Here is an 11,162-nt window from a genome sequence, read left to right on the forward strand (position 1 = left end):
AATTCTATGAAGCTTTCATTACATTCGTAATTCCAGATAAATGGCACGCCCTTCTGGGTGAGTCGGGCCAATGGAGTAGTCTTAGAAAATCTGTCGATGAATCACCGGTGGTAACATGCCAACCCAAGGAAACTACGTACCTCGACCACATTGGTGGGCAGATTCTAGTTGATTACTGTTTTGACCTTTGATGGATCCATAAGAACTCCTTCACTCAAAATTACATGGCCAAGGAAGGAAACTCAATCCAACTAGAAGGAGCATTTGCTAAGTTTAGCATACAAGTGGTTCTAGTGAAGGGTCTCCAACACTTTAGACAAGTGTATTGCATGTTCCTCCAGGCTCTTGGAGTACACTAAGATGTCATCAATAAATACAATAATGTATTAATCTAGTGCGTGCCAAAAAACTCTGTTCATAAGGTCTATGAATACTGTAGGGGCATTGCTTAACCCGAACGACATTACCCTGAACTTATAAAAATTGTATTTGCACTGAAAAATAGTCTTTAAGATTATTCTTCTTTGACTCTCAGCTGGTGATATCCCATCCTGAGGTCGATTTTGGAGTGGGGAGAGCACCAGGTTCATCTAAGTGGTACACTCGATCATGTGCCATAGGCTTGGCCACGTCCTTCGGTTGCTTGGGGTAGTCTTTTATAAGATGTTGGGTGCTTCTACACTAATATCAAACATGATTGATACGCCGCCAGGGTAGGTCACCATGCGAGTGACCACAATGTTGACAAGGTTGGATAAGTCAGGCAAGCTAACCCGTAGGTAGAGGCAAGGTAGGGGAAAGGGCAACTCTAGTTCGTTTATCGGGATAACTACTTACTAGGTCAGGCAATTTTTTTCTAAGCTGTTGAGGTTGTTGTTGTTGGGTACAGACTCGGGCAATACATTGGTGCTTGGCCGATATGAGGTCTTCGGCCAATTGGGCATGTTCTAGTACCTCCGTCTACAAGTTGGGTCTCAGTATCACAACCCAATCATAAATATCAGCACGAAGGCCTTTTAGAAACTTTCTAACTTTACGACTTTCAGGGGTGACAATTAGAAGGGCGAATCTAGACAGTTGGACAAAACGAGCTACATACTGGGCAACCGTTAGATTTTCTTGGCAAATATCCTGAAATTCCTCCTACTTCTTTCTCTGACATAGGTAGGAAAAAAGTTATCAAAGAATGCATCCACAAAAACTTTCCAAGTGGTAGGGGTAGGTAGGACTTCCTTCTTAAGTCGCCACTAATGTTTTGCTTCACTGTTTAGCATAAAGGTTGTTAGGGGAACCTTTTGTTCCTCAATCAGGTTTAAAATAGAGAAAACTTCTCTATCTGTAGGATCCAAGTTTTGGCTACTAAGGGGTCAGAGCCGCCTTCAAAATGTGGCAGGTTAAGCTTCTTAAACTCTGTTGTTTTGTGAGAAATGGACCTTTTGATTGTTTAGTATTCTACGGCAGGAGGTGGACAAGGGTTGGCTTGATTTTTTCCTACGACTGAAGTCATTCCTTGAATGGCTCGGAAGAGTTGGGCAAATTTAGCCCTGGCTGGATGATCCGGGGCTTCAAATCATTCGGTACACTCTACGAATGGTCTTCCTCGCGTCATTCCTATAAAAGAAAGGAAGACATGAGTTGGTGGTCTAATTTTTGAAAAGAGGACTTATTCTTCCTAAGTACCCTAAGGGTCTTTCTACCTAAGGCCTTAGTTGTATGGGATTTGGTCCGCATAATCTACTCTGATACTATCTGTGACATCCCAAATGCTAATTAAGGCATGTGAATGTCAAATACATAAATAAAATTATGAGTGCATGATAAAAATTATATGTAGTAGATCAAATTCATACAAATTCTTTACAAATATATGAGTTCCAATTTCATACATATAACTAAGGCTAGAAGTGGCTGCAAAATACAATGTCAAAATACAAAAGAGGGTTACTTCTTTCACTATGTTATTGGACTCATCAGAGTGCAGGAACGATCATGCACTCAAGTTTTATGGATCCATGGGATCTTCATAAACTTCAATGAGTAGGTCAGATGGCGATTTTTCATTTTCTTGCTCATCTAGGGGCAGGGAATAGAAAGAGTGAATTTCATATGCTCAGTAAGAAAAACAGTATTTAAATAACATTGTAAAGTTTTAAAGGTGAATTATACTAACATAAATACCTACCATTTGGTTACTTCGTAGACCTATCTTACCTTATGAAAATAATTTATTTATTATAGAAAACATCACGTTAATATAATCAAGACAAAAACACAACATACCAGATAATAGAGAAAATCAAATAAATCATGAAATACTCAAATTTTTATGTCATACGTCGCAAAGTCATTACGACTTCCATCTTTGAAGGCAAATACAGATTTTTTACTACCCATGTGGAATGACCATATCAGATACAGATAACAGTAATTTGCTCAAGCACATTTCCAACTTGCTAAACTATGGTACGATCTATGACCACGGCCGTACCAACTATAGTGGTTCTATCATATATTCTATAGTCACGATAATACTTAGCCAAATGTGACCCCTAACAGATATTCGCTTCATCACTCTCGTCAGAGGGTACGCCGTCATCCATAGGGAGTGGTCCTCTTATATCTTTTTAGACCGGATAGGGGAAGAGGAAACAGATACCCCGAATGGAGTTAGAGGAATAGATACCCCTCAGAGATAAAAAATCTAACGAGACACTTGATGCCTTATACATGTAAATACATATATATACTTTGGACCATTCATGCTTCATTTCACTTTCTTTTTTTTGTTCTTTTTATTTTTCCAGATAACCTTACCAGTTTCATATTATTATAATTACATACAAATCATCAAGTGTCTATCACTCACATAGCATGCTTGAAATCAAGAACAATTCATTTTATTAAACCTGTAAACATAAAGCATGCAAAATAGGCAAAGTCACAAATTATCAATTTAATCTTTTCTTTTTGTCTAAAATACCCCTTAAGATATTTAAAGAAATACTAAATTCCTTACTAAAACCTTGATAATTTCTTCTACACTGTTTTTTTTCTTTCTCTCATTCTCTCTCTAGATTACTCTCTCTCTTTCACTCTCTAATTCTCGAAAGGTGGAAGAATGTAAGTGTGGAGAAAATGGGAAGGAAAGGCCCCTATTTATAGAAAATTGGTGGTGTTGGATTTGCGCCAAGTGACAAAATCCAGTGAAGAGAGAGAAAAAAATATGCTTAACATGAAAAACAAAGAAGGAAGACCTCCTTCACCGGTGGTAGCGCCAAGAGTAGTGATGAGACGATACTTTAACTCAACAAAACTTTCTTCATATTCATAATCCCAAAAACAAAAGTACACTTTTCCTGGTGAGACATGTCATTGGAGTTGTAATTTTAGAAAATCCATCAATGAATCGTCAATAATAGCTGGCTAAACAAAATAAACTACGTACTTCCACGACATTTGTTGGTGAGCTCTAATAAATCAAAGTTTCAACCTTGGATGGATCAACAAAAACTCCTTCACCAGAAATTGCGTGACTAAGGAAAGATACTCGATCCAACCAAAAAGAACATTTGCTAAAATTTTCATATAAGTGATTCTGGCAGAAGGTCTCCTACACTTGGGATAAGTGGTCAGCATGTTCTTCAAGGCTCTTTGAATACACCAGAATGTCATCAGTAAACACGATGATGTATTTATTCAGTACATGCCAGAAAACCCTATTCATAAGATCCATGAAAGCAGCAGGGGTATTAGTCAGTTTAAAAGACATAACCTTAAACTCGTATTAACTGTATCGACATCGAGAGACTGTCTTGGGATATCTTCTTCTTTTACTCTCAACTAGTAGTACCTTGATATGAGATTAATCTTTGAGATTAACCTTACAACTTATCGAAGAGATCATCAATACGGGGTAAAAGATTAACCTACCGTGCGGATTGCACACGCACAAGGTGCACTAAGCTGCACCCTTCTGTGCGCGATGGGACACAGGCGAAGATCGCGCCTGACACCCCATGCGAACGGGACGTGCGCACAGTGCGCACGCACAGCGTGCAGAGCCCATACAGGTGAGACCCTTCCTGCAGGCGTTCTCGTGGGATTTTTTACCTTTTTTCTATTTTTTCTTAAATTTATTTAAATAATAGATAAAATAAAAGTTTTCCTACACTAAAATAAATTAATTAAATTTAAGAATTTTTCAATATATAAATATGAATAATTCGGGCAGTGCATGCAATCGGTTTGGGCAGCGTGTCATTGCTGCTTGGCGATGTGCTGCTATTATTTGGGTGGCGTGCCCCTGATTTTTGCAGTACCGTTATGTCGCAGCGTCTATCCATTAGTCATATTCGTCAATCATCACATCTCACCTTTCCCATTGACTTTCTCTCTGTTCACCATATTTCACCACTTGGTCAAATTTGTCGATCCCCATTTTCTATAAATAGGGACCCTCCCTTCACCATTTCCTAATCACTTCCATTTCTATTCTTCCATCCTGCAAGAGCTTTAGAGAGAGAGGGAGAGGTGAAGAATAAGAAAATGCGCATAAAACATCAAGGTTTCAGTAAGTAATTTAGTATTAAGTTTTAATCATCCAAAGGAGTATTTTTAGAGTAAAATTAATAAAGTTTAAATTAGTAATTTCATGCTTGAGTTTTATGCCTAAACGAAGTAATTTCACATGTTAATGCATGTTTTATGATTGTTTATGAAATTGTTAATTTGCATGTGTAATTTAGATGAAATAAATATTGATATGTGATGCAAATGATGGTGGAAAATGATTAAGCATGAACTGACATATAAACGTGAGAAATATGTATTAGTAATGGCATGCATAATTCATAAAGTGTTTCATTAGGCTTTTTATCTCTGAGTAGTTTCTATTTCTCCCTCCATCTGGTCTGAAAAAACGTGAAAGGACCAATTTCTGTAGATGATGGTGTACTCTCTTATGAGAGTGGTGATGCAATATGATTATATAGGTCACCTTTGGTGAAGTACGGTCGTGACCATAGTTAACATGTAAGACCACTGTGGTTGGCACGGCTGTGGTCATAGATCGTGTCATGGTTTGACAATCCGTAAATGTGTTGTTGGTTTGGTAAGCCACAAGTTACTATTATAAATGAAATGAATTGGTCATTCCACATGGGTAGTTAGAAATTTGTATTGCCCTCAATAGATAGAAGTCAGAATGACTTCGCGAAGAATAACATGAAAGAAAGTGTCTATCATAATTTATTTGATTTTTTTTATTTTCAGCATGATTGATTTGATTAATATGATATGACTATGATATGATGGGTTTAATGATTTCTTTAATAAAATAAATTATTTTCATAATTAAGAAATGACCCTGACATAACTCTTGATAGCAAGTAATGATGATATTTTTAATTACCTTTAAAATCTTATGACATTATTTAAATATTACTTTCTTTATTGAGTTTATGGAACTCACTCCTTTTCATGTCCCCTTTCAGATGAGTAAGATAGTGAGGAACTGATCGTTGACCCTACCCCTTGAATTCTTTGAGGTTTCAGTAAGTAATTTAGTATTAAGTTTTAATCATCCAAAGGAGTATTTTTAGAGTAAAATTAATAAAGTTTAAATTAGTAATTTCATGCTTGAGTTTTATGCCTAAACGAAGTAATTTCACATGTTAATGCATGTTTTATGATTGTTTATGAAATTGTTAATTTGCATGTGTAATTTAGATGAAATAAATATTGATATGTGATGCAAATGATGGTGGAAAATGATTAAGCATGAACTGACATATAAACGTGAGAAATATGTATTAGTAATGGCATGCATAATTCATAAAGTGTTTCATTAGGCTTTTTATCTCTGAGTAGTTTCTATTTCTCCCTCCATCTGGTCTGAAAAAACGTGAAAGGACCAATTTCTGTAGATGATGGTGTACTCTCTTATGAGAGTGGTGATGCAATATGATTATATAGGTCACCTTTGGTGAAGTACGGTCGTGACCATAGTTAACATGTAAGACCACTGTGGTTGGCACGGCTGTGGTCATAGATCGTGTCATGGTTTGACAATCCGTAAATGTGTTGTTGGTTTGGTAAGCCACAAGTTACTATTATAAATGAAATGAATTGGTCATTCCACATGGGTAGTTAGAAATTTGTATTGCCCTCAATAGATAGAAGTCAGAATGACTTCGCGAAGAATAACATGAAAGAAAGTGTCTATCATAATTTATTTGATTTTTTTTATTTTCAGCATGATTGATTTGATTAATATGATATGACTATGATATGATGGGTTTAATGATTTCTTTAATAAAATAAATTATTTTCATAATTAAGAAATGACCCTGACATAACTCTTGATAGCAAGTAATGATGATATTTTTAATTACCTTTAAAATCTTATGACATTATTTAAATATTACTTTCTTTATTGAGTTTATGGAACTCACTCCTTTTCATGTCCCCTTTCAGATGAGTAAGATAGTGAGGAACTGATCGTTGACCCTACCCCTTGAATTCTTTGAGGTTTCAGTAAGTAATTTAGTATTAAGTTTTAATCATCCAAAGGAGTATTTTTAGAGTAAAATTAATAAAGTTTAAATTAGTAATTTCATGCTTGAGTTTTATGCCTAAACGAAGTAATTTCACATGTTAATGCATGTTTTATGATTGTTTATGAAATTGTTAATTTGCATGTGTAATTTAGATGAAATAAATATTGATATGTGATGCAAATGATGGTGGAAAATGATTAAGCATGAACTGACATATAAACGTGAGAAATATGTATTAGTAATGGCATGCATAATTCATAAAGTGTTTCATTAGGCTTTTTATCTCTGAGTAGTTTCTATTTCTCCCTCCATCTGGTCTGAAAAAACGTGAAAGGACCAATTTCTGTAGATGATGGTGTACTCTCTTATGAGAGTGGTGATGCAATATGATTATATAGGTCACCTTTGGTGAAGTACGGTCGTGACCATAGTTAACATGTAAGACCACTGTGGTTGGCACGGCTGTGGTCATAGATCGTGTCATGGTTTGACAATCCGTAAATGTGTTGTTGGTTTGGTAAGCCACAAGTTACTATTATAAATGAAATGAATTGGTCATTCCACATGGGTAGTTAGAAATTTGTATTGCCCTCAATAGATAGAAGTCAGAATGACTTCGCGAAGAATAACATGAAAGAAAGTGTCTATCATAATTTATTTGATTTTTTTTATTTTCAGCATGATTGATTTGATTAATATGATATGACTATGATATGATGGGTTTAATGATTTCTTTAATAAAATAAATTATTTTCATAATTAAGAAATGACCCTGACATAACTCTTGATAGCAAGTAATGATGATATTTTTAATTACCTTTAAAATCTTATGACATTATTTAAATATTACTTTCTTTATTGAGTTTATGGAACTCACTCCTTTTCATGTCCCCTTTCAGATGAGTAAGATAGTGAGGAACTGATCGTTGACCTACCCCTTGAATTCTTTGAGGATCTCATGGATCCATAAATTTTATGAGTGCATGACTTGTCCTGCACTCTGATGAGTCCATTTACATAATGATAGAAGTGGTCATCTTTTGTATTTTATTATTTTGTATTTTGTCACCACTTCTGCCATCAGTTATATATGTAATTGGGAACTCATATATTTTGTAAAGGATTTGTAATTATTCTCCACTTCATATATTTACCTATTATGCACTCGTAATCTATTTTTGTATCTGGTACTTTATACCTTAATTAGCATTTGGGATGTCAGAGAGCTGGTTACCATGTAAGCGTCCACAATGCTGACATGGTTGGGTTGGTCGGGCAAGGTGTCCAGTAGGTGGAGGCAAAGTAGGAGGAGGGGCAACTCGAGGTCATTTATCTGGGTGGCTACTAATTGGGTCAGGCAATCTTCCTCTTGGTTATTGGGATTGGCGTTGTTGTTGTTGGGTACGAACTCGGACAATGCATTGGTGTCGGGCTGAGATAAGATCTTCGGCTAATTGTATATGTTCTAGAACCTCAGCATAAGAGCTGTGTCTGAGCATCATGATCCGCTCATAAATATCGGCACGAAAGCCTTTTAGGAATTTTCTTACCTTACGACTTTTAGGGGTGACCATTAGATGGGTAAACCTAGACAGCTGGATGAATCGGGCTACATACTTGGCAATTGTCATATTTCTCTGATAGAGGTCCTGAAATTCCTACTCTTTCTTTTCCTAAACATAGACAAGGAAGAAGTTTTCAAAAAAGCATAATTAGGTATGACATATTTCTCAAGCCGCCACCAGTGTTCGGCTTTTCTGGTTAACATGAAGGCTACTAGGGGAACCTTTTATTCCTCGGTCAAGTTTAAGATAGAGAAAAATTTCTCTATCTGTACGATCCAGGCTTAAGCTACTAAATGGTCGGGGCCTCCTTTAAAGAAAGGTGTGTTAAGTTTCTTATGGGAAATAGATCTTTTGACTAGGCAATAGTCAAAGGCAGGAGGTTGTTGGCAGTGGTTTGTTTGGTTCTGGCCTACAGTTATGGTTAGACCTTGAATGGCTCGAAAAAGCTCGGTAAATTTTGCCATGGTCAGAAAATCCTGGGCTTCGGGTCTTTTGGTTCATGCTATAGAAGGTCTTCCTCGCGTCATTCCTACAAAAGAAAAGGAAGACATGAATTGGTGGTTTAGTTTCAAAAAGAAGAATTTATCCTAAGTATTCTAGAGTGATTTTCTAACTACAGCCTCAGTTATAGGGGATTATTTTGCTTAACTACTTTGATACCATTTGTAATATCCTAAATACTAATCAAAGCATAACGGTGCCAGATACAAAAACAGATACTAATGCATTTAAGATAATTATATACAGTAGAATAAAATATTACAATCCCTTACAAAATAGAAATAGAGTTCCAAATCTTACAATACTAAGGCGAAATAAAATTAAATACAAGTCTTTACAAAGATGGACTCAATAGAGTGTAAAACAAAACATGTACTTATAACGATTCAAGGATCCACGGGATCCTCAAAAGATTCAAGAGGTAGATCAATGATCGGTTCTTCACTATCATCCTCATTTGATGTGGCATGGAAAGGGTTGAGTTTCACATACTCAATAAGAAAAATAATATTTAAATAACATTACTAAGGTTTTAATAGTAATTTAGACTTAAATAGAGTATCTTAGATACTTACCATCGGGAATCGCGGCAGAGGTCCACTTAATTATGAAAATAATTTACTTTATTAAAGTAAATATCAAATCAACCATGTCAAATCATACCATTTCAATCAAATCAATCATGTTGAAAATAGAAAAAACCAAACAAATCATGACATACTTTTATTTCATTTTTCACACGAAATCGTTCCGACTTCCATCTACTGAGGGCAATACGGATTTTTGACAACTCATGTAGAATGACTAATTCCTTTCATGTCATATAAGCAATTTTGTGGCTTGCTAAACGAAGAGCACATGTACGGCTTGTCAAATTAGGACACGATCTATGACCACAGTCATGCCAACCACGATGGTCCTATATGTAAACTATAATCACGGCCGTACTTCGTCAAAGTGATCGCTACAATCATATAGCGTCACCATTCTTGTCAGAGGGTATGCCGTCATCCACAGGGAGCGGTCCTCTCATGTCTTTTTAAAACAGATTGGAGAGAAACAGAAACCTCTCAGAGATAGAAAGCCTAACGAATCATATCATTTCTAAACCATGCATGTTAATATCAATAAATATTTCTTATGTTTACAATATAACATCATGTTTATTACTTTATGTGTCATCATACCATAGAAATATACATTAATATTTATAATATGCATAAATAATCATATAGTTAAACACAAAAACATTTGGTTTATATCCGTTTATATAAACATGCATTAGCACATAAGTTTTGTATTAAACTATAATAAAATTAAGCATGCAACCAACCAATTAACATATTATTAAATTAGTCTACAAATATTCATTAGTATGTAAAAATAAATACTAAATTCTTTACTGAAAGCTTAGAGTTTTTCCTACATCTTTCTCTCTTCTAATTCCTGCTCTTCTCTCTCTAGCTCTTTCTCTCTCTAGAACTATTCGGTGGATGGAAGAATGAAATTGAAATGGTGAGGAAATAATAAAGAGAGGTCCCTATTTATAGAAAATGGAGACTGTTAGATTTGTGCCAAGTGGCAAAATCTTATAAGGAGAGAGGAAAGGAAAAGGTGACTTGATGTCGACGACTGACAGATGCGACTAATGGATGGCTGACATGGCGACAATGACATGATAGCAATATGAAAACCAAAGGCACACTACCTAAACAACGGTGGCACGCCGCCCAACCGGCTTGTCTCCGCATGATGTGACATTCGTAGAGTGCATGCCTCGCGCCCCGCGCAGATGGGACATGGGCGCAGGGCTTTAACAGATGGGGAGGCCTTCCTGTCGTCACCAAAAAAGTCATGCTGACGTCCAGAGAAGACTTCTGGAGTTTGATGTTGGTGACCATGTCTTCCTGAAGGTCTTTCCATATAAAGGAAAGATGTGGTTTGGGAAGAAAGGAAAGCTAAGTTCTCATTATAGTGGACCTTTTGAGATAATAGAGTGTGTAGGCCCCATAACATACCACCTCACTCTACCCATAGAATTCATGACCTTCACGATGTTTTTCATGTCTCCATGCTTAAAAGATACAATCCTAACCCTTCCCATATCATTTCGTATCAATAGATTTATGTCAACTCAAGCACGACCTGCACAAAGTACTCGATGGATATTATCGATCAAATGGAGAAGATTCTACGCAACAAGAGGATTTTGATGGTCAAGGTGTTATGGCAGCATCACCTATCGGAGGACGCAATGTGGGACCTTGAGGAAGAGATGCGAGAGAAGTTTCCTGAATTGTTATGAAGAACATTACAAATTTGGTGGACCAAATTTATTTTAAGTGGGGTGAATGTAATATCCTGAGACCTCTACACTTAAATGTGGTGTTGAAAACTCTATTTTGGCCTTAAGGCCATTTATAATATTTTTACATACATTCTTATAGTGCCTGCTTTTTAAACTAACTCATGCTTTAGAAATTTTTAAATATATGTACGTAGTATTTTTCAGGAAATAATGGGAGAAAAAGGTGAGAAA

This window comes from Carica papaya, chromosome 5 (assembly GCF_054855325.1).
Source record: "Carica papaya isolate Zhongbai chromosome 5, ASM5485532v1, whole genome shotgun sequence".
Classification (NCBI taxonomy): Eukaryota; Viridiplantae; Streptophyta; class Magnoliopsida; order Brassicales; family Caricaceae; genus Carica; species Carica papaya.